This window comes from Anopheles maculipalpis, chromosome 2RL, assembly GCF_943734695.1.
Source record: "Anopheles maculipalpis chromosome 2RL, idAnoMacuDA_375_x, whole genome shotgun sequence".
NCBI lineage: Eukaryota > Metazoa > Arthropoda > Insecta > Diptera > Culicidae > Anopheles > Anopheles maculipalpis.
Window position 1 is genome coordinate 94,565,234 of NC_064871.1, and position 23,312 is coordinate 94,588,545.

A 23,312-nucleotide genomic window follows, 5' to 3' on the forward strand; every position below is an offset into this window, starting at 1 on the left:
GTTTAACCCGTAGCTGCATAATCTATTTCACGTGAATTAGGTGCGTCGAGTAAGGCTTTTGATCTGGATCTCGTAATGGTAATAATCGTCACTTCTTTTCCCTAGAATATTTTAACGATACCTCTCCTCCTAAAAGTCTACTTCTCCTTCAAGTCATTGAAATACTCAAAACTGTTCTTTAACACGGCTTTGCTATAATAGTTAAGATCAGTTACTATAATTCATACAATACACTTTAACTCCTTTTAAGCAAGCATGCGCCTAGTTTTCCCACCGTTATCAAAAAGCAGTTTTCACGGTGCTAATGCTCTCGATTGTATGACAAATGATCTGACAAATTCCGTCGCATTCGGTCATAACTGAAACAGAATACTGGTTCGTTTTTTCCCCTCTTCGATTTTTACGCCTTTTTTTCCTTCCCTATTATTATATCATGCTCATCAGCCCAACTCGGGTCTAGTTTTTCTTCTTTTGTTGGCGTTTCGTTCACTTAAATCGCTCGCTGTGATTTATGATGCGTCGTCGATAAGGCTGGGGGAGATGATAGTTCCCTCTCGGCCTGCACATGTTGGACACCGTTTGCCGTATTATCGATCGCACAAGATCTCTTGCGCTTTTGTCGCAGCGGTTCGAGAAAGGAAAACGACCGAAACACGGGGAGGAAGGTTACCATACGATGATATCATCTTATCGATGCATGATGCATTTTAAATGACACGCTCTGCCTTTGCCACTGTTTGTCACGCTCGTCCCGTACCCAAATTCTGTAGCAATGTGTAGCCCCTTGGTGGGGTTGTGGAGTATGTATTGATTTTCCGGACTCGGACCAGTACATGCGACAGAAACTGCAAGAATGTAGTAGAAAAATAGCAAGTCCTTGGATTCATTGCTTCCGGCGGAAATGTTCTTGCAGGGTGTTTGGGGGGCTCCACCCACTGCTTAGGGGGTGGTATGAATTTTCAATAGGAAAAATATGCCATCATCTTCGTCCCACAACACACCAAACTCATCGTCTCCATCAATAGCCATTCGTCGGCATAATCTTTTTCTTTTAGCTTCCTCGCTTTCATTTCCACTACACAGTGTTTGTGTGCGTGTTCTGTTGGTGTGTCCATTAGAGAGCCATTCAGTCGCAGATACACAGGGGCCACGCTCTGACATTTATGGCGGAACCTAGCAAAAGGAAATGGCGCGCACATACAGAGTGTGCGGAAGGAAACATTAGCGAGCAGGCGAGCAAAAGTATCCTTGGCGATTCTGGGCGGCCGTTAGAAAAATGAGGGGGGAAAATGTGGCAAATTTGAAAAGAATGCAAGAATGCTGTGTGCTAAAAAGGAAGGAAAAGTAGAACACATCATGATGGTGGGAAGGAGAATATAGATGGACTCGATCGACAGCGCACCAGAAGGAACGACCATAGAGTCACATAGAAGAAAAAAAAACAAGACTAGGACTCGTCTAGTCCCCCGGGGGGAGGGGTATGAGGAAATGGGGGAACTGACTGCAGATGAAAAGCAAAGCGAACGGAGAAAACCCGGAATGAAAAGTTTCTCATTTATAACCACGGTGGCGGGGAGTGCTTTACCACCGATCTGAGTTTTCCTCTTTATACATCCCGCCATGAGTGAATAGAATTGTCCTTAAGGTTGGCAGGGGTGGGAGATCTCTCTGTTTGAGCAGAAGACTAGTGCGGGACTATTCACCACCACCGGGAGGTGCCTGGCCGCCATTTTTCACTCATCCTTGTAGTAGTCTGGCGAAATGGCGAAGCGAAACGTCGAATTTACTTCTTTTTTATTGGCGACTGTCGTTGAATTATGGATTTATTTATGGCGGACGATGTTGCCAGCTTGGGAACCTCTTGTCTCTCACACACAGACACACACAAACAATCCGTGAGCAAACAATCCTGCGTCAAGGATAATCGCCGAGGATAAAGCTAACCAAACCTCGGGGGTAGCGGGAATATCATGTTAGTTGCGTTCGTTGCATGCACACACACACGCACTGGGGTGATATGGCAGCGTATTCTGCATAAGAGGAAAAGCAAACTATTTTTCTGCACTGTTGGACTTGTTGACATGTTTCCTTCCATCCTACCAAGTGCAAATAAAATGGAAGCAACGTTTGTGGGATACTTATTTGTACAGTTGCACAACTATAATCCTCACTATACGGTGCCTGAAAGCGTTTGCTCGTTATTGGAATAGAACGGCATTAAAAATATAATTTCTAGGAAGCTGTTATTCTAGACTCTCTCTCTCTCTCCTAACAACAAATACTCACAAACAAGCGGCGATCCGTTCGATGATGCGATACGGCTTTTTTTTTTTGTTGAAAAACATATTTATCTCCGAAGAGTATACGGTGCCGGTAAGTACGCGCTCCAAGTCCCCATGCTCGTCGTCGTCGTCGTCGTCGTCGTCGTCAAAAACCCTCCAATTGCTCCACGATCTTTCGCTGCGCTAAGTGTGCTGCTGAGTGCTGAGCAAACATATCGTGTGTTCGAAAAGCGTGGAAAATTATGCCCTGACCATCCCATCGTGTCCGACCCGCAGGTTCCTTTCGTGGATGTGGGATGAAAAAAAAGTTTCCGTTTTTCCAAAGGCCACGGAAAGCCGTGAATTGGCCGGCGCGCGATGACGATGAAAAATTGTGTGCTTGTGGCGGAGGCGGAGGCGGACAAAAAAGCAGGCAGGAAAGCGGCAGTGGGAGGGGAAAAACTTCTAAACATTGAAAGCTTCATCAACTAGAATAACATCAGCAACGATAACAATAATAACGCGCCAGCAAAACCCGAGTGACGACGATGGCGATGTTCGAAAACACCGAAAGGAAACAAATTGTGTATGGCGTTCGAATGTATACAAGCTCGAGAGGGGAAAAGAAGGGAAACGGAACGAACGCAATGGAAAAGCGATAAAGATGAGAAGCTTATAGTACCCTACAAGAGAGAGAGAGAGAGAGAGAGAGAGAGAGAGAGAGAGAGAGAAGGGAAAAAAAACACATCAAGTGACTCTACAGAAATGTTTCAAGCAGGCGGCAGTCCCCTCCGCAAGAAGTGATGATCAACCGATGAGCAGGCGAACGCAGCCCATGACCACAGGGAGAGGCCTTGTGTGTGTAGTATGCTGGTGCCGTTTTGTACTTGTTTCTTCCCCATTCGATGCGATCGGTGGTGGAGGAAGCTCGAGCGGCACAGACACGATGCGAGGTGTGGAAAACGGGACGAGTTTTCTTAAATTGATTAATATTTTATTATGGAACTTTGATGATAACGAACTAAATAAAATGGGCGCAAAAGGCGCTTTTGAGTTGGGCGACTGACTGATTATTAATGTTACATTTTCGGAATTTATGTTGAAGCATTAGCTTCAGCCTAAGGTTATAAATTTTCCTTGGCAACTTTTCATAGTAAACATGATAGTTTAATAAAACTAAATGATTATCAAATATAAAAAAGTCGATTTAAAACGTTACAGTGTGAAGAGTTGCTAAATGGTAAGAGAATACCAAACAGGAAAATTTTTTTAGTTGATACTTTTTTTATAGTAAAATATGTTCTTGTTTATATCTATAATGGCTCAAATATTGGGCGTTTCAGTGAGAGAAAATATTTAGCAGCAAAATAATAGCTTCGAACTGATCTTGGTAGTGTAAAGGTGATCAAATTTCAATTGAACTCTATGGAATGATTGCGAGCAGTCCGGATAGGATTTGAACCTGTCCCTGTCCGGCCGTGTGATATTAGGTAGAGATAATTTCATACATATAATTCGCAATAAAAAGAACTCCAAGTTATTTAGGAGCAAATTCTAATTTACAATCCTTGAAAAAATATTTTTCCAATCCATATTGCTCAGAACAATTCCAGATTTTTTCTTCTGCCACTGCATTCCCACCAATCCTTAGCAGGCGAGTTACCGTTTCAAAATTCTGCTTGCCTGTGTGTGCTTTTGCTTTCTTATCCTCTATTCTCCCCAACTCGAAGCAGAGCCAAATACCGGACTTTTCCTTCTTTCTTCTGCAAAGAACGCCAAAGAACCCCAGCTCAAACTGCAAGATCAACCCCCCCCAGCACCAGAATGATGGAGTTGAAGATTTTCTTGTTTTACTCCCTTCTCGGCTTGGATGTGCTCGGAAAGGCGGGGGGCCCGCGAATTTTGCAGCGAGTTGCGTTCGCGGAGTTCCTACGCTTGCCCGGTTTGGACTCTTCGTACAGCTCTCCGTCCATTAGTTGGACGTCCGCTTGGAAGCAAGAATAAAACTGGTTTTGTGTCCGTTTCTTTTTTTTTTTTTGGTCGTAGTCAGCGTGAATTCTTGGACTGCATCTCTCGCGGGGGGTTTTTGGTGTGGTTCGCTTTATCGTTACCGCCAACAACATCTCCAGAGCAGGTATTTAATGAGAATCGACCAGAGGGAGAACCGGAGGGTGAAGAAAAAGGCAGATTTTGTCGCAGCATTGCATTGGTGTTGCAGATTTTGCATTGCGGTCTATGCAACCAAAACTCCATATAAAGCCGATCGGATCGTGGTAGAATTGAAACACCAAGCCCATACGGCGCACCATTCATGTGGGACATTCTACTCTTGCACTGGGCAATGAAGAGAAGGAAATGACGCAACGCGCTGTATGATGATGGTTCGGTTGCATTGATCGGTTAAACCTTATGGAATGAACTTCACTCGAGTCCGAGAATTTGGGTGGGGGGGGGAGGGGGGGTTTGAAAAAGGCACATCCCCCCAAAAAAGGCGTTGATGAGAACCTCAACTGATGGTCCCAAACAGGCATAAAGGTGTGCCCGAGTGCGTGTGTGTCTGTGCATGCAGAGCGGAAGAACAAAAGGAAATGAAATGAGTAAATTATTTCAAATATTTACATTAAGTATTGCCGGCTATCATTAGCGAAGTGAACCGGTCCCGCAGTATGTGTATGTGTGTGTATAGGGGTGAAAACCATGACCGGGCAAAGGCCGTTTTTTTCGGACAATTTCCATAATCAATTTACTTCTCTCCAGCGTTATTATTCTTGCCGGGTTTGTTGTGTTCTTTTACTTACACCGCAGCCTGATCCCGGGCCAACCCAGACCCCGATGTATTAATATTCTTTTCCCCTCGTCGCCTTTTCGAGGGGGTTGTTTTCACCCCTGTTGCTTTTATCTCTGACGGCCTTGCTGTGTGCGTGCATCGGGTATCCGCCACCTTTTCGATTTCTACATCGGCGACCACTGACTGACTACAGTCCATTTTGATAATCCATAATGGACGGAGGTGCTCGGCGTATTTTTTTTTTCTGGGGAATCAACATTTTTACCTCCCTAAAAAGGGGTGAGATTATGGCCATGTGGCAGCAGCGGAAAAAAAACGAGAGGATTTTTTTTCCTCCCCGGGTTCGTGCAGCGTGTGGTGGAAAATTATCCTTGTCCGACACGATCACTTCTGCCCAAGGATATCTCGGACGGAAAATCTCGTGCTTTTTTTTTTGGTCGAAAATCAAACAAAGCACCAACATAATGAAGCGAACACCGTTGTGCCACTACTTTGTGTTGTGATACATTTTATACTTCTGATAAATTATCTTTACACACCACTTTTTGGGTGCTCTTGTTTTTGTGCTTTCTTTTATTTAAATCTTTATTTTGCTGCTCTTTTTTCTCCTTTGACGTTGTTAGACGCAATTTTTTAACACAGTGTTGTGCTTGTTGCAACACTCTGGGATAGAATAATATTATTCTTTCACGCACGTTTGTTTGTCGCTTTTTTGTATGTTGTTTTTCTTTGTTTGTGCTGCTGCTTGTTTGTGTTTATCCGCTTTCACTTTGCGCGCTCGGATGAATAAAATTGTATCCCCAGTAACAAGATTAATTATTCATTACGGCGCGAGCAACGAGTGCGTATCCACAAACGCTAAGCTAAATAAAACGCACCCTTTCATTTTCATTCATGGATGTGACAGTGTTCCGATCTACGGTGTATGGTGTTTGCTTTAAACAAATAACGAGAGAAGAGCATCGAAAACGATCAACAAAGAAACAGTATGCAAACAAACAAATTAACACACCTACGAGTCGCTGTTTTTTTTTTAATTTAAATAAGACATTTGTATTGGTTTTTGAAGAACTGAAAACCGATCGTTTTTTCCTTTTTTTTCTTTCGAATTTCGTTAACTATTTTTATACTCCTGCTCGCTCTACGAATGACCTATATTTAAAGGTGCACCCACAAATATATTGCGCCCTTTGCTTTGGTCGATAATAATAGGTAGAAGAATACCCAGTTTCAGCATCCAGCGTACATTTTCGACTGTCACAAAAGTCGTTTTCAAATTCCTTCACGAAACTGACACTGACGCGCACTGACCGAGAAAGGAGCGAGAGATTGAGCCGTCAAGCGCCGGGGAAAATGACGAGGGTAGCGTTGTATCTTTTTTTCCTTTCCTGTGACGAGCTAGCCTGTTGGCCAATGGCTGGTGAGCAATGAGCAGTTAGAATAGTCCTTTTGCTTGGTAGCTGATCGTTTTTTCATCGCCCTATCGCCTCCTGCATATTCTGTGGTTTTGAACGACACAACGAATCATAACGAGTTTAACTGCCTTTGCCTTCCGTCCTTCTTTGTCTTAGTTACTTAGGGCAAGAGAAGGATTAGCTCATGCTGAAGTTGTTTCTTGTTTCATCGACTTTCAGCTATGCTCAGCAGGCTTCACTCTTTCACTTTCCCACTGCACAGCAACTGGGTACAGGGCGAGCTCATTTCCGAGGGAAATATATTCACCAGTTCGTTTCCCTTTTCGGACACAAAAACACACAACACGATGTGCTTTAATTATTGCCAGTCCATTCGCATCGTTGTAGCTGAAATTGCATTCCAAAAAAAAATCCAAACCGACGCGCCCGGGACGCGAGAAAAAAGTCATTTTCTTTCGCAATCAAGTGTAGGAAGAAAATAGAGGGTGTGAGATGCATCGTTTTTCGTACCGAGTTCGAGTGAAGAAAGTGAGGGAAAAAAGGAAAAAAATAAACCAGGAAGAAACTTCACGGACACGGGAAGCGTAAAACAGATGAGAAAAGCAGAGGAGACGCAGTTTGAAGTTTCAATCAATCCCGCCAACCTGCTCTCCCTGTCCACATTTGCATTTAAATCGGCCTTTCTTGCACGGCGGTCCATTACCATAGTTATGAGTTTTTAATTATCCAATATATTAATATATGGATATCGCTTTTCTTTCTCCCACCGAGCTGGCCATCCTTCACATCGTTCTTCTTTTGTACGCCGTTTACGGACTTACGGTGCGTTATGGCATTATGTGTGTGTGTGTGTGTGGTTGAAGCTGCGGCCATTGCGTATGCTTGTCCTTGTTGAAAAAATGGAGGATGATGGTTTGATCACCCAATGGGAGATTGTGTGGCTGTTTTTTTTCGCCTTTTTGTTTGGGGAAGATTGGGAGCGATGATGGTGTATCAACATCCTTTTCGGGGAGAAACAATAAATTGGAATGAAAGATGAAGATGAATATTGATATGCGGAAGGAAAATTATGCATGGCGAAGGAATATGATGTGTCTTCTGTTTACAAAACGGGTGTGAGTGATTTGTTACGCTGTTTGTTTGTTTTTTGTTTTTTTTTTTTTTTTTGTTGTGTTTATAAAGCGATTCGATAAGGACCATTTGATAAACTCGAGTTGTGTGTGTTATGGTTGCGGATGCATTTAAAGGGATTTTAACGAAACATGTTAACGGTAACTCGGTGGCATAGTGGCAGCGGTTTCGGTGTTCCATACAACTACTCCAGAGTTCGAATCGCAGGCAAATCGTGCTTCAATACGCTTGAAAAATCAATTTCTACTGAGAGAATACTGTGACAATGAAGGCTACTTTCCTCATGAGATTTATAGAGGTACCAAAAGAAGGAGTTAAAATATTCTTCTAGCAGATTTTGTTTGCTATAATAAGATTTTAGAAAGGAAATAAAACACAATAGGAATTATTCTCTCTCTTGTTTCCTAAACCTCTAAAGAATCGATCCCAATCTCTTAGTTTTTAATCCTTTAATCATTATATTTCCTTTGTTAATTTGGATAAAAAAAAATTTCAAAAAGGGTTTATCTCAGCTTTCAATTGTCAAAGAGTGAATGAAGGCTAATTTTATTTACCATTCAACTCGGATGAGTATCATCTCAAGTGCCACAGCTCACAATCCACATTCTCTCATTTGTGCACATGTTTGCACAGACACCTTATAGAAGCGGCTCATGTTTCCTTGCTATCCTTCAAGCCGTCCATCAACTAACCATTCCTCGGCCCTGTTCATTCATCTCAGCCCGGTTTCGAAAACCATTTATCGAACCGTGTATATTTGAAACGATGATCGGCACCAATTCTTGAATATCTACCCCCCACCCACACCCTTCCACTCCCACCCCGACTAACAAAAAAAAGAAAAACAAGAAGAACGAACTACAGAAAAAAAAGAAACGCTTAAACTACCAAAGCGAAATTGGAAACAGAGAAAAAATGGGATAAAAGATAAATACACACAGCAAGCCAAATACACAGGCTCGGCGGATCCAATTCTCCAGGCCCGTGTGTGCCAGGTACCTGTGAGTGTGTGTTTTACTCGGTGTAGCAAATGCTAGGCAACCGTGGGCAAGAAGCAACACACCTTTTTTACGACGGGACACGCACACGCTCATTTAAGACCTTTGCTTGTTCGCGAAGGTCTGATCGAAAAATAACCCACATAACAGCTGCTAGATCAGTCAGGCAGGACTTCTACGAACAGAGGAATTTAGAGAGAGAGAGAGAGAGAAAGAGAGAATGGGCGAAAGGAAAAAGATCGCGACCTTTTCCTTCGCAATGTGCGCTTCTCCTTGTGGCCGAGTGTTCGGAAATGTACGCGCGATGACAACTGAATGCTGCCGCCTCATATCTTTCACCCTCCAAGCCGAAGGTTACCCCCGGTAGTAGTGGTGTGTAAGGTGGCGAGAGGATGTTAGGTGTATTTTGGAAGGTTCCAACCGAATCCAATCCCTCGGCCTTTCCCATTCCGACGCGCTATTCCGAACTAAAGCTAACTAACCTATTCAGGATATTTATTGGAGGATGGGCCTTTCTCTCGCCTTCGCTCGCGTTTTGTGTTTCATCTTCTGCCGACCTGGCCTCCGTCCCGGACCGTCGGTGGTCGGTGGTGGAGGGTTTAAGTTCAGTGAAAAATTACCCTTAACTGAGCATATTCGGCAACGGCAGTCAACGGCGCAAAGGAAAGTTTTCAACCCGAAAAAAAAAACGAGAGCCCCGAAGACGAAGTTTTGAAGCCACATTTAACGCTGATGGGTCTGAAATTTGATCCTTGTCCGTTGTTCTTGGCTTTCCTTTCCAGTTCTCCTTCAGGTCTTTTATTTCTGGCTTTCTTTATACATTGTCTTTCTCCATCGCATCGTGCCCGGCGAAGACGATGATGATGGGAATCGAAATGGGATAGCAAATACGGGATCGCATCGAACGCATCGATGGCATCATCAGCAGCAACATGATGATCATGGGGTACTCTAGTACCGTTTTGTCGGCCATATTTTTTTTTTGTTCGCCCTCATCCCGAAAAGCCACACTGGATGATCCGGAGATTAAGTTTCCGCCCGTCGTAAGCCTGTGAAAATGTTGTCCGAAATGTTTGTGCCACGGACGAGACGCGCTCGATGCCATTTCAATTAATTTAGATTGTGATTTACCGGCTCCCGGACTCCATCAGGTGGCTGGACTGGACAAGTGGCGGTCTGGACAAAAAAAGGTCGTGTTTTTTTGTTGGGGGGATGCGCATCAATTTACTGTTAATGCCTCTTTTTTTCGTTGTTGTGGCCTAATGTGAGCATTCTGAGTCGAGATTATGGGGTTAGTTAATTTTATGTTTTGGCAGAGATTAGAGTGTAGGCATCAGAACGCAAACCTCCATCACCACCACCACCACCACCACTCAAAAGTTGCCGAGTGGAATTTCACATAGAATTTAAATAAATTTGTCATTCTCCCGGGGGCACCGTAACCTGATCGCTATCGCTCATCGGCGATTCTTGCCGAGCTCGAGCGCTTTATTCGCATGAATTATCTACCAAACTCTAGTTCCTGTGTGTGTTTGTGTTTTTGGGCGTTAAGCTCTACAGTAGCAGCGAGAGGCACGCTAGTTTCGATTTCATTTCGCACGCTTTGTGTCATAACATTTCCATAAAAAAAAGTTCTCGTGATCCCACCATCGGTACCGCAATTACGCGACGCGTGATTTGCAATTCCCGTCCTAAATGTGCGGATTGGATTTTCTTTCCATAATATGTTCACTAATATATTCCCGAACACCGGCACTCCCATCAACCCACCGTTTCTGAAGCACAACAATCGCGTTTATTTGTGGAAGAAGCGAAAAAAGTGAGGCTTTTTTATTTAAAATATGGCATCGTCCAATTAAACGGCGATAAATTTTGACTCGGCGACTGCTCTGCTCTGCTGGCGCGGTGCGGTAATGGGAGCGAGATCCCCGTGAGGGGGTAAAATGGTATAAATAAAAAGAAATACAAATTCCATCCCCAAATCAGCTTTCATATAGCAGTGCTAATGAAACGGTCAAAACTCGGCCAGACGGTGAGTTCGAATTTCGGCGTTTTTTTTTTGCTTTGTTTCGTCTTATTCCAATGCGTTAATGCGCTTCACTATCATCGGGAGAAATACTCCCTCAAGAGTCCGCGACATAAGCGGGAAGGGAGTGGAGTAAGATGAGTCTTCCCTTGCTTCAGCTGTGCCCCTTTCCTGCTCGTTGATCGCTCTCTCTCTCTCTGTATCTTTAAGTTGGCGTATCAATTTCCGAGCTCATCAGGAAATAATCAACCTAAGCTTTGAGGGTTCTTTTATTCTTTTCTTTGTTATTTTCTGCTGCTTGACCAACTTGGACACCACGCTTGATGTGTCCATGGTGTGTACGGTGGGAACTTGATCAAGGTTTTCTTCTTCTTGTCTTTTGGCAATTCGGATTCGACTTCCTAGCTTCACCGGACGCAGTTGTTTAGGTCCACTTGTAATGGAGACGGATGAAACTCCAGTGGACGGTTTTACTTACGGGCGAGCTGATTATTATTGATCCAATCAGCTCCGTGGCGCGCAGTAGTACGGAGAGGCACCATTTGCATGCTGCTTTCTAGTGGAAACAAAACTAATCATATTCATTTGCTTTATTGAAAACGGCACATTTGCATTCGTCCGGGGAGTGTCCAGCCCGCCTTTCCAGGAATGCATAAATATGTTCGATTGCATTGGCCGTGTTGCATACAATTTAATGCATTTTATGCTAACGGTTCGGCGGCGGGAAGTCAAGCAGACACGCATTAGAATTCGGTTTGCTTTGAATTAACATTTCCGGAATGTACTAAAGGAAGAATAAATCACTCCGCCCTTGCTTTACGAATCGTTATTCAAGTATAAATTAATTGAGTTGATATTTTGTTTAAATTATAGACATGATTTTCTATAAAAGATGTCCAAAAGCGAATCCTTTGTTAAGCTTCAAATCAAAACTTTGATATTCATTTAACTAGCCATCCCAGCGCTAAAAGAGCATCGGCGGTCGTCGGTCCCTTGATTGAAACCCAGTTCCAGCACTCACTCACTCGCTATGGGCAAAAACTTTGATTCAACAAAATGGCCCGCCCGAAGCTATCGGAGGAGTTTTGTTTCGACATCTTAAGCCAAGATGGTTCCGGGTGGTTTTTCACTCGGAAAGACGTGGGTCGGAGACTCCAGGTAAAAAATTTATGTCGCTCAACTTTTGTCCTGAAGTGCTTCGCTGGAAAATGGGGAAAAAAATGGCGCCAGCTTTAGCAAAGAAATGCAAAGTTTCTAGTAAACTTTATGTAAAACTTTCCTCCACTGAGCGTTGCATTCGGCTGCAGCGGCGTTGCAAGCGTTGCATAAAAGGAAATGTCTTATCATGCTGCGTGTTGCTTCCTTTTTTTTAGTTTAAACTGAAAAACTTTCCGCCCAGTGAATTAGTCGAGCTGGAGAAAGAAAGTGATGGGAGCAGGATGCAATGTTAAATGAAAAATAGTACGAAACCTAACCTAAAGATGTAAATGCATAATTGATGTTTGGCATCTGCATTCGCATCCTCCAGGAAAAAGGCGAAACACTTTCCATCCGCGGCCCGTTTAGTGTGGTCCGCGTTGGCAGACATCAGACAGTGGGAACTGGAATTGGACAAAGGAACGCCATTAGCCCTCTCTCTATCCCTCTTTCTGCACGGTAAAGTGTCGGGAAAGAAGGGAAAATAGAAAACTTTCTTTCATTATCACACACCGTTCAGTTTCGCGAATAGTTTAAGCTGAGCAAACGGAATTCAGCTTCCTGAGCACTGTTTCCCCCAGACTATTACTCTTCCACCTAGTGAAAAATGGTTCCGCCAGCAAATCGTGCAAGCAAAACGGGACAACTTTTGACATGCCCCCACCGGCAAAAGGGGCATTGTTTTCTGCGACATTCGAGGACGCGGCGTTGTGTAGATTTACGATTTCCTCGCGTCGAGGTGAGGAAATAAATTACTCCCAAACCTCTCGGCTGCTGGTGGTGCCATATGGAGCGCACGGGAAAACTCCCGGAGCTTCTCGGACCCATGCTTCGGGGCAAAGGAGCCGGGTCTCAAGCGTTTCCTTCCGGCTTCCAGTCGTAGCGATCGCTACTCCTGGTGGGGGGAAACGTTCATTGTTGTGCGCGCTCCGTCTGCCCTCCGAAAGCCAGACAGTGTACGGCATTGATTGATGTGTGTAGAGCGCTCTATCTCGTTCGCTTTTAGCCTTGCTTGTGTCCCCTAGTTCCGAAAGGTATGTCAGCAATTCATCGTGAAACATACGGTTGTAAGGCTGAGGTCCAAATCCAGGGATTGCTTGCTGAAGATCGGCAGTACCCTGGGCAAACAACGGACGGCACAGAGTGTGGAACAAAATGCGCAAGACGACCTCGCGGACGGATGCCAAAGAAAGCAAAGATTGATGGATGGAAGTGGAGAAGCGAGAACACACACTCACTCCTCGCCTCTTGGGGACACACCTCACGCCCGGCTAAGGAAAGCCTCGTGGACGGCAGTAAATTAACAATGAGTGAAAGAAGCATGTTGAGAAGTTGTAGAAGTGGCAGAGCGAAAATGCCCTGCAGCCAGCCGTCCGTGGGTCCTCAGTCTCTCAACATCCGCCCTCTGACGTTCTCGGGGTTACGTTTCGTTAATTAAGAACCCACTCCATGGTGGATGAAGGTTCCGTAAAGCGCGCGGCATACCCTTTCAGAGATGGAGGTCCGATTTTTATTGCAACGCGGAGCATAATAATACCGCTCAGGTACTTGCTTCCGTTTGTGTGTTTTTTTGCTAGGGTGACTTGCTCCAATATTGGAATATTTCTGCATGCGAGCAACTTCCATTTCTTCCGAATTTCGGCACTGCTTGGTTCGTGAGATGACGCAGTAGTGTCCGAAGCAGGAAAGAAGATTAAATTTTATATACCACACACCAGACCGGCATGTGTGGCACAACAGCCGCGAGGGATCCAGATCTAGGGGATAATTTATGGCCCTCCTGTTCTCTGCTGCTACAAGATTGCTACAAGCGGAGATCATCCAGTGAGGGTGAATGTTTATGGAGGAGGGTTTGATGTAATTTTAATATCTCCCCAGTTTGATCATCGTTGTGTTCCAACCGCTCTCGTGGTATATAATATTGATGTATTCTCGTCCCACACATGTCCGAGTTGGTTGTGTCACGGAACACCATCACCGCAAAGAAGGCAAGACACAAAATAACAAGATCGTGGGGACACACCTCAAAATGTGTGTGATTGATTTTTGTTTTGCACGTTGTTTCTTGGAGTGTTCTATAGTGCGTGACGATATGGATTAGCGCGGTGTAGCGCAGTCTTCCTCTACCTCTAGTTGAATCTCGATCACGTACGATCACCATCCATGCATGCATCCTTGTGATGGACGCAATTTTGGGCAGGGGTCATTTCGGTTCACCAAACAAGTCGCGCCTCATTTATTGCCATTTTTACGACGACGTGTCGTCTCGTGCTCGACGTACGGTTTGGTGTCAGTTTGCGGCGTCACATTGCGAAAGGAAAGTTACATAAAGTTTACCCTTGCACCGCACGGAGAGCATAGAGCAGCACATATGGCGGGCGTCACGACCGTGTGCCGCGCGTAGGTAATAAAGTAATTAACTCGTCGAAAGACCACCAACAGTTGTCATACAAGGCGGTGTTGTTTGAATTATAGGACGCCGACAGTCCTCTATCGCTTTAAGTCCCATCAGACGGTCCACAGTTTGGTGAATGTTTTAGACCACAAAACCTACCCTCAATCAGATGGAAGATAGAGTGTTTGGCGGATATGACTGATGACAGATTTTTGCCCAACTTCCTCGTTCGGGGTTCGGTTAATTATCCGATCTCCTGAAGCCAACTCCTTCCGGCGGTCGTGGATCACGCGTCACAATTTCTTCAGCACAGTCAACTTGTCATTTCTTCGCCATTAGGGCAAGAGAGTCGTTAGATGCACAGGACGGATCCTTGTTAATAATATGTCACCAGCTTCTCCAAGTCTCCAAGTCTGGCGCTTCATTAGCTAGCAGCCACCAACAAGGCAGAAAGCATAATTAACAAGCAAGAATTTTTATTGCCACTGCACCAAGCCGACCCGCTCTAACGCACCACATATGTTGTTATGCGCGCAGTTCATAATTGGACCTCGTCCGCCGCGTTGGACGCGTTTGTCGCAAATATTCAAAAGGGAGTTAAGGTACTCGGTCGTTTCATCTGCACCGCAGCACAGCTTCATTAAGTGACCCCACCGAACACTCGAGCGGAGGTTGTCCCGCGGCCAAAGCTGTTGTTTGCAATTTTATGGACGACCTTTCCAACCTCGACACAAAAGAACGATGTTTTCCCAGCGCTCTTTACACTAGAGAAGATGATTTACTTTTCGTTTTCTATTTGACATTTCGTTTAAGACATCTTAAACATCTTAAAAGTGTAGGATTTGCTGTCTTCTTTTGTTTTTTTTTCTGCTATGACTCGTTTCAAGTTTGTTCGGGAAAAACTTTCTTTCACCAAACAAACCAAACGCGTGTTCGTTAGTGACATACACACCCGAACAGACGCACCAGTCCAAGTTTCATTATTCCTTCGCAAGAGATCTCTCACATCGTCCATCGTTGGTGTGCTTTATCAAGGGCCCGCGCGCTCGTGCACGTAATTAAATCTCTCTGGGAAAAGCTGGGAGTGTTGTGTGTGTGTGTGTGTGTCGGAGTTTGGTTCGGGGAGGCTGCGTTTCAGGTTTCAGACCGCCCGCGTGACAGCCGTTACAGAGTTCTTTAATTAACCTGCCCTTCCCGCCGCTGGAAACTGCAGCCTCAACTTGAACGTTTGTCGCCGCGGATATTGATCCCTTGCGGGCGCGTGCAATACTCTCTACGGTTCGATTCTGCGAAATCTTTCGCATCCTCCCCCCTTCGGGGAGAGGGTACATTGCCATTTGACCTTTGAGATTTTGTGTGCCCAATGGAGATCTTAGTGATGCCCAAAAAACTGCACTTTTCGGAGGTGAGATAGAGAGAAAGAGAGGAACAATAAAACCAGTTTAGTCACATTGAACGCTACAAGTCGTTGGCTAATGCTAGCAGTGCAAGTAATGGAAAATCCGCGACCTGAGGAACCTGTTTTATTTTTTATTGGAGTAACTTCTCCCAAGACTGTCGTCTGTGTTCCCGCAGCAAGGATTCCGCGCACAAGACTTGTTTTGCATACAACCCATCAACAGCACGAATCAACATAAACTGCGAATGAACTTTGCTTTTGTTTGCTGTTATTATCTGGAATGGTCTGGCAAAGCAATTCTGGACCGTCCTGGGTTCTGCTGTTTGTCTTTCTGCGTTCCGAGCACACCATCGTTCACCCGAGGATCCGCATGGAAAACAAATTTTCTCACCGATAGATGGATGGAAAACTCGTGTCGTCGTAAAATGAATTGCATTTGAGCTGCTTCGATTCTTCGCATCGGGATGGAAAAGAAATGAGGACACGCTGCAGTAAAAATATCCAATCTTTGTGCCCTCCCCATGATGTTGCTCGTCAAACCCGGAGGGCGAACAACCGCCATTCGGTGGAGCACTTGACCGGGAATAGATTCCATTGCGTTTGCGGGCAAAATAAAGGAGAAAGCTCGGGGGAAGAGTGTTTGTTACACGCTCCGATTGCAACTCCGATCTAGCGTTTGGCGTTCAATCTCTCCAGCTCCCAGTGTCGCTTGTGCCCAGAACAGAATGGTGGAATGACAAAAATAGTTCAATCAATAAAGAGCACCCACCACGGTAAAATAGCAGCAGAAATGCGCACCAATATTAGCTTGTCGACCACAAATGCAACGGGGACACACACACACATACGGAGCGTTTAATTTCGTCTGTTAAAGTTAATCGATGATTAAGGGCAGATATTGTGGTGTGTGGACCGGGTGACACAGTGTGACAGTTGTAAAACGTTATCCCTCTCTTTCCCGATTAAGCGAGTTAATTAAAAACAAAACCACAATCGTCCACACACACGGATTTGATGGTCCAAATCGCTACGCCTAGATCGATAAAATGACGGTAAAAGCACGCGAGAGAAGAGGCGCTACAGTTAATGGATTTTATCTCGTAAAACCGGAAACTCGATATCGGAACCACGGCATCATCCGGCTTCGTCACACCAGGCATACCCAAGGCTGCTCTGCTGGTGCTGTGTAATAATAAACGCATCTTGTTCATTTTCGACGACGAGGTCTGCTCTCCGGCCGACCGCAAAGCGGGGCTGGCTGGCCGGAGAGCAGGCAATGTGTTGAACATGTGTGCCCGGTGGTGACCAGACCGGCTGCGATGGATTTGATTGCAATCTGGATCCCCGTTTCGGCGTGCTTTGTTTGATGGGGCGGCAGTGATTAAGTTTCAAAATTTATATCGCCGCCAAATATTGCGGCAAAATAGCGGGCGCGTGTTGTGGACGAGTTTTGTTTTTTTTTTTTCGGTTTCCTTTCGGAGCTGTTTTATCACATCATGGTCATAAACAATGGTGACGTATTTTTTTTTTCAATGTTGCGTTGTTTTATTTTTGAAAAAGCTAGGAAATATTATGTAATGCATGCGGGGTTTTAGGGAGAAAAAAGTTTGTACAAGCCTATGTTTTGCTGTGAAGCGAGGAAGCGACCAAACTGGTGTGCTCCAGTTTGAAGGAAGAATTTATAGCATGGATGGCATGTTGTTTTGGTGAACGTTATGAAATCAGATATTTGAATTAGGCTATTTTGTGTGTTAGCGATTGGAATGTTATCCTAAACCTTGAGTACCAATTAAGTGCCTTAATGATGCGGGAAAGTTGAAGAAAGGGAAAGAATTCAACGATAGTATTTGTATGTGGCAGATGATACCGCACACCAATGAGTGTTTTTCATAATATTTAGTATTTAGTATTATCAGTTTCGACACAAAACATATTCCAAAGCGGTTTTCGATACTAGTAGTTAAGCGGTCAAAGTCGCGTCGGTCATCGTATGACTCACTAGACTTGTTGTTACCGTGTAGTTGAGTAGTCAGGCCTCACTACGGTCCGGGCAGAATTTGAATCCCAGTCCTGCCGTGTGAAGCCCGAAGCCGCTGTCGACAGGACCAGCGAATCGTCCCAAATAAAAATTATCTTTTCTAAAATTTTCCATATAATGTGCCACACTTGTGATATCGTTTGATGCTATTGGAATATTTACTTTCACCCTTGGAATATTCAATGATGGGTTTGTGAAAATATTCCTCACAGCATCGAGCTATGACATAAAATGTTTTTCATTTTTCACATGCACTAAGTAACGTAGCACGTTTAAACTGCTGCCCCATATTCAATGGCCCCGCTGAAAGTGCCTAATGCTACCCGACCGTACCCGTGCAACATTACCACCTCTATCTAGCTGTAGCAAAACCACCATCATCTGATAATGTTAGATCGATCCACAGTGCCGGCTGGGTTCACCATTCGCGCGCACCCCCAACGGTAATGGTCCACAGTAGAGAAGCTGGTGCCCTGCGGCATGCTGACGGTCCAGTTTTGTCCCTTTTCCGGGACCTTCTACTCACCATCTTCAATAATGGTGCGATGAAAAGCACTCTCTCGAGGTCGGGAAACGATGTCGGCAGCCGGGCCTCTCTCTCTCTCTCTTAACGAAGACAACGGAGCAGCATCAGCAGCAGCATAAAGAAGAAAAAACGCCCGATACAGCAAATGTGAACGTGCCTCTTAGCACAGTTTTGGAGCACATCAGGCAAAGTGCCTAACCGTTGTACACCACCGTTGGATTTCCATTTCCCTTTTTTTACCCCACTGGGCGGCCATTTGTGCTGACGAGTAGTATAGGGCACCCACTTGCCAATGCCACCGAAGCAAAACCGTGAACCGTAGTACCGGGGCGACACACACACACACACAACTCGCTTCCCATTCGATGGGTCTCTATTGTTTCACTAATATTTTAAAATGGCTGCCCCTGGGAGTGATCTTGCACGCGCGCGCTTCTTTGTTGCGCCCACTTTCTCTCGTTTTGGTTTGCGGGCTCAACCACACACAGCTTCCTCTAGTTGGATAGGTGGCCCGGATTTTTTGTGTCTCGTGCTTGAAAACAAGTTACCAGAGGTAAAGGTGGTACACTTCACCAAGTAGTGTAGTGGTAGGCTCAGCATAATTTGGATTATCCTCCACACCCCGGGGAGGGAATCGGAACAGAAGAAGGTCACTCTCGTTTTGAAGCGTCGAATGTCGTCAGGTTGTCATAGAATTTATTTCTAGTGGACATTTGAAACTCTCCAAGCACGCATGTGATCCGTTGTTTTTGATGGGGTAAGGGCGTCACCGAAACAGGAACCAGGGGGAACGCCAAAGCAAATATAATATGGGTCGTAATAAAACGATGAAACACACGAAATGAGACATAAAAACCCGCGCTTGATGCTCCAAATTGGCTGCTGGCTACAGGCGTCCAATAATAGAAGCCAGAACTGCTTTTTTTCTCTTTCTGGCTGGATGGCTGGCTGGAACTCCCAAAGCATAAAACCCCTTTCCATCTGGGTGATGATGATGATGATGATGGTGATGGAAAAAGTAAACATCAGCTCGCGATAGGTCCACAAGGCGCGTTGATGTGCGTGCTAATTAGGCATTCATCCAAATTAAAATCAACATAATAAATATTTATTGTTTAGCGTTGGGATCGGGATGAAGCGGCTGTGGATGGGAGAAGGAATAAAGCAGAAAGTCCCAACAGCATCCATGAATTTGATGACGTTGGGATGTTTTCGTTCACACATTATCCATCTCGATCCATTCGATCGCACACATAATCGGATGCCATTTTGAGCTTTTCTTTTCTTCTGCTGCTGTTCAATGTTCTGGTGATTTAAAGCACAATTTTACTGCAAATCCCAAACCTCTTCGATTCGATGTTTTGTTTGTTGGAAGAAATCATCAGGAATCTGTGTATATCCAGCTGTATCCCTTTCTCTATCTCTCGGGCTCTGTGTGTCAATCAATCAGAATTGGTTTGGTCATACTGCCACTATCTTGTGCCCTTCAATGTCCATTTTTGGAGCTTGGCAGATGACAGACAGGCACCTCGTTCCTTCTGGTGTTTCTTTCGCTGTATCGCTCGCTTGATACAAGCGCTGTTTCCCGATCGCGATCGCGATCGCCATACACTAATCTAACAATGGCACAAAAACGGCTAATCTGGGTCGCTTTGGCACAAGAAAACCGGGTTTATAGTGTAACCAATGCCCATGTACAGAGCAAGCCTTTAATCCAATGGTAGCGAATTTTATCTTACTTTAAGCGCACTTACTTTTACAAATCCCGATAAGAGCAGGATATTACCGCAAAAAGAGAACAAGAAAGATAGAAAGAAAGAAAAGCGAAACACCACGAAATAAGCCTTTTCTTTTTTAGGTCACAGAAGACGTTGAGCGGTCCTCGGTGCCGTTTTTGTTCTGTGCCAAACTGTTTTTTCTTCTTTCAAAAGCCACACACAAACACACTATACTTTCCAATAGGCACATAAATCATAACATTTAGTTAGCCGTTTCTTCTGGTTGTTCGCGCCTTGCGCCAGAAAAACTTTTATTCAATGGCGCCGACGACAGCTCGATTTCCAATTTTCCCACTTCGACGGGAAGTGCTGGGAAGCTTTTGGGCCGGATGGACAGACGCAAAGAGACCATCCAAAAGCGAAGTGGGTCCTACCACAGCAACTTATTATTCAACGAAACAATGGTTATTTATAGAGTGTGTCGTAGGAAGGAATGTCCCGTAATGGCGGGCAGCGTCCTTGTAGCTGGAACTGGAAAACTATTTTCCGCGTGTGTGTGTGTGTGTACGCGAAACTGTTCTCTTTTATTGTAACTTCCTTTGCGATTCTGGTGAGATGATGTGAAGGAGGGGCTACAGAGAGGACAATTCACACAGAAGCTTTTAAGGTTCGAGTTCTTTTGCTGGCTTCCGCCGGTTGACCATTGTTTCGTGTTTGATTTATGTCCGGCTAAAAGTTTGTCGCGGCTTAGTTTGTTCGGGGTTTCGTTTTTGTTGGACATCAGAGAAAAAAAAGCAAAAGGAACAAAACTCACTCATATTCATTATATTGGTTCATAGTGCTTTTTTTTGGGAAGAGCTACTTTCTTCAGTTTGGTCTTTGTAGACGACAACTTTCCTCTTCTTTTCTTTTTTCTTCTTATTTAGCCCACTTTAGAGCTTTATCGGTAATTTAAATGGCGACATAAAAGTGCGCTATCTTCGCTTTCTTTGTTCCTTTCTTCATAGCAAATATTTTTTTGCTACAAAAACCCCCTTTCAAACATGGAATCCATTAAATAAAGCGATAACAACGGCCCCTATCCGTTCCGATGCTCACCATGGGAATTGTGGCGTGATTGGCTTGGAATGGTGGAAAAAATTAGCAAAAGGGTTGACAAATTCAACACGACCCTTGTACAATAACCCAGGCCCCCTCTCGGCACGTTCGATCATCCACTTATCCTGACGTTTTGAAGGATTCGGCCATCGACAAACCGCCACTCGGTCTCGGTCGGTAGGCGAAAACCCAAAACGTGGCGGCGGCATTTTCGATTGTATGTTGTACAAATGACAAAAGCGAGCGGGAATTGAAGAACCGCATAAAACACTTAAACATCGATGATCATCGACGAGCGACAGTAGGAAGAGGAAGAACAAGGCTATCTTTTTAATGCGTTTCTTGTGTTGTGTGTCGCCTTAATCTTGGTGCGATTGGTCGAGGATTTCTTCAATATTTGTCATCCTTAAATGTTGCAACCAAATTCCGAAAACAATAGGTGGAAGAAAAGAAACTGGTTTGCATGACAATTTCGCCTCGCACAACTAACTCCGAAGAATGTAATCGAATGTGTGTCATCGTTGACATCTCAACTTGATAACAGTATGGCTGGGTTATGGACGAACAAGTACCACCAGGTAGCTTCCAATTCGAAAGGGCAAAACCGTTCCGCGATAAGGTACCGTCGCGGCAAAGTTCCGGAAAGGAAATGATATCAGTACAGAAATAGCACAACAATCCATTTTTACTTATTCCTGCCTTTCTTTTAATATCCTGTTACTAACTCATGTTTTTTTTTGCTCTCATTTCCTTTACAGGATGCTGCAGGATGAAGTCAGCATGACGTCACACCATCGTGCTAGGCTCCAAACGAATGACATAAAGAGAGTCTAGGAACTCTGAATGAGGATGTACAGGTTTTAACCTACGTCTCTAGGACCGCCATTAAACAAGCGACCGACGAATGTAAAAATAACTACAAGAGCACGGAAACAGCGTGCTAGGCGTGTAGAACACGGCCACCAGAAATGTCTAAATCCCGCTTGCGTTACAAGGATCCCTTTGGAGACACACACGTAGACGAGAACGAGCAACTGTGCGTGAGCGCGTGTGTGTGTAAGAGAGTGATTTATGGTGTAATTTTATTGGAGAAGTGCGCCCGATAGAAGTCTCCTCCTTCCCCAAGTTCGAAGTCTCTACCCCAGTGTCGATCAATCTTGAGCCAGTGACTCGTAGCGGACCTCACCCTCAATTTCCGTTGGGGTTCTAGCGAAGCGTGACACAAGCACACATTGCAAGAGAGCGACACTGGCTGGCGCTCGTTTAGAGCATCACTTTACCGCAGCTAAATTGTCCCGTTTAGTTTAGCTCTATTGAGAAAGGAAGGGCAAAAAGAACGGCTCAGAGGACCCCACAAACCAGAAGTACCGGAGAAACACAGATAGAAACGAATAATTAAATATTCCCATCTTTTTGACGCCCTCCTTCCATCTCCTGCCGGGTCCACCGCACACTACTGGGTTGTGTAGCCGTTTACGGAGTTACATTTCGAAAGCCACCAACTCGCAACGAAATTACGAGCGATCGAGATCACGATCACGAAGCGGTGCGGTCTATCCCATTCTCCCACATGCACACAGAGATATAGACACAGCGCCAACAAGTCCTCCAGGGGCCAAGCCCAGGTTTTGCTTTCGATCCGCTCGATTCTGCGCGCTCTAATGCGGACGGGGCACGATCGATGAAGAAGCAAAAACCCTGTGGTCGGAATGTGCCTTGTGTGTGTGTGTGCGAGAGAAGAAGTAACAGAGAGAATGGAAATGGAAAGATAATTTCGACCCATGTGATGATGGGGACCGGGACGGGAGGAACTGACAGGCGGCTCACGATTCGAAAGGTGGTTCCCTGCAGCCCTTGCAGACTGTGTGTGTGATGTTTAAAGGCACATAAAACATAAAACCCTCGGTGTTGCATGTGTACCAAGGAAAATGGGAGATAAAGCAAGTGAATAAGAGAGAACGAGAAGGCAAGACCATACGGGGCAGATGCTTGAAGCGTTCCGTTCATTAAGGGACACTGGAACGAAGCGACTCTGACGGCAGGGGCAGGTCAAAGTCTTGCCACGGGAAGAAACCCAGGATGATGTAGTGGCCCTGTTGTATACACACACACACGTGCGCGACACCTTCCTGCACGGCTCCGTAAGAGTGCGCCGCGTTCCAAACAAGATACACTTCGGGTCGGCAGCAATAGCGCAGGTCGTCTCTAAGCTCCTCCAATAGCTCATGTTCAAGTATGTGATAAATATGGATGGGCTCTGGTCGGGCGCGAGTTCAACGCAAGGAAACCAACTACTTAAGCATAGAAAGGCGCATTAGGCAC

General features: G+C 45.0%; 1 protein-coding gene across 4 annotated transcripts in view; it reads right to left on the minus strand.

Moving 5' to 3' along the window:
- Nucleotides 1–23,312, minus strand: part of LOC126568525 (ADP-ribosylation factor-like protein 5B) — a 241,679-nt gene that overhangs the window by 110,755 nt on the left and 107,612 nt on the right. Inside the window, exon 1 of one of the 4 annotated variants that reach the window (XM_050225017.1) lies at nt 10,117–10,121. The exons of the other annotated variants lie outside the window; for them this stretch is intronic. The gene's annotated coding sequence lies outside the window, so the exon portion shown is untranslated. Of the gene's footprint in view, nt 1–10,116; nt 10,122–23,312 lie in introns of those variants that run through there. 4 annotated transcript variants of the gene reach the window in all.